A 712-nucleotide genomic window follows, 5' to 3' on the forward strand; every position below is an offset into this window, starting at 1 on the left:
AGATCACTCGAGACTTGACCCATTTAATCATCGTACTACACCTTGACATCGAACCCCGAACAATCTCTAAAATGATGTGTGAACTTTCCCAACAATAAAAGACATGAACTCACTATTTGAACTTGAAAATAAGTGGAAACCAAACACTCTCATATATGGGTCCACGCTCGAGCGGTAACATATTACCGCTCGAGCGCCAGGTCTTCTGGACACCTAGGCTCGGACAGAAAGAGTGGCACTCGGGAGCCGAGTGCACTGGACTCCGTGACTTAGAAGCTTATTTTCTCCAATTTCGATTACACAGACAGTGAAAAACGCCTCGAGACCCATCCTAGGATACTATAACACTGACTCGAGCCCATTCAATTGTCCCAAAACATCCACGCATCACAAGTAACACAATAAACCCGTGAACACGACTTTTGTCAACAAAACGATTTTGAAGACTACTCAATCTCCCAACTGCCTAACGACGCGAAACAAAACGTCAATAACCATCCCAATATCATTAATGATATATCTAAATGCAGCAGTGATCACCCGTCGATCCCCCAACGAAGACTGCAATCATAAAACTTCAAGAACACGTCAATAACATAATTTCAGAAAACGCAATTTGAGCAGTCCCACAAAAAACATTATAACTCACTCAATTGTTATCCAAATATTTCGAATATTATATCAAATCGAAGGTATCGGAATGTTCTACGTT

Source organism: Primulina eburnea, chromosome 16, assembly GCF_022965805.1.
Source record: "Primulina eburnea isolate SZY01 chromosome 16, ASM2296580v1, whole genome shotgun sequence".
Classification (NCBI taxonomy): Eukaryota; Viridiplantae; Streptophyta; class Magnoliopsida; order Lamiales; family Gesneriaceae; genus Primulina; species Primulina eburnea.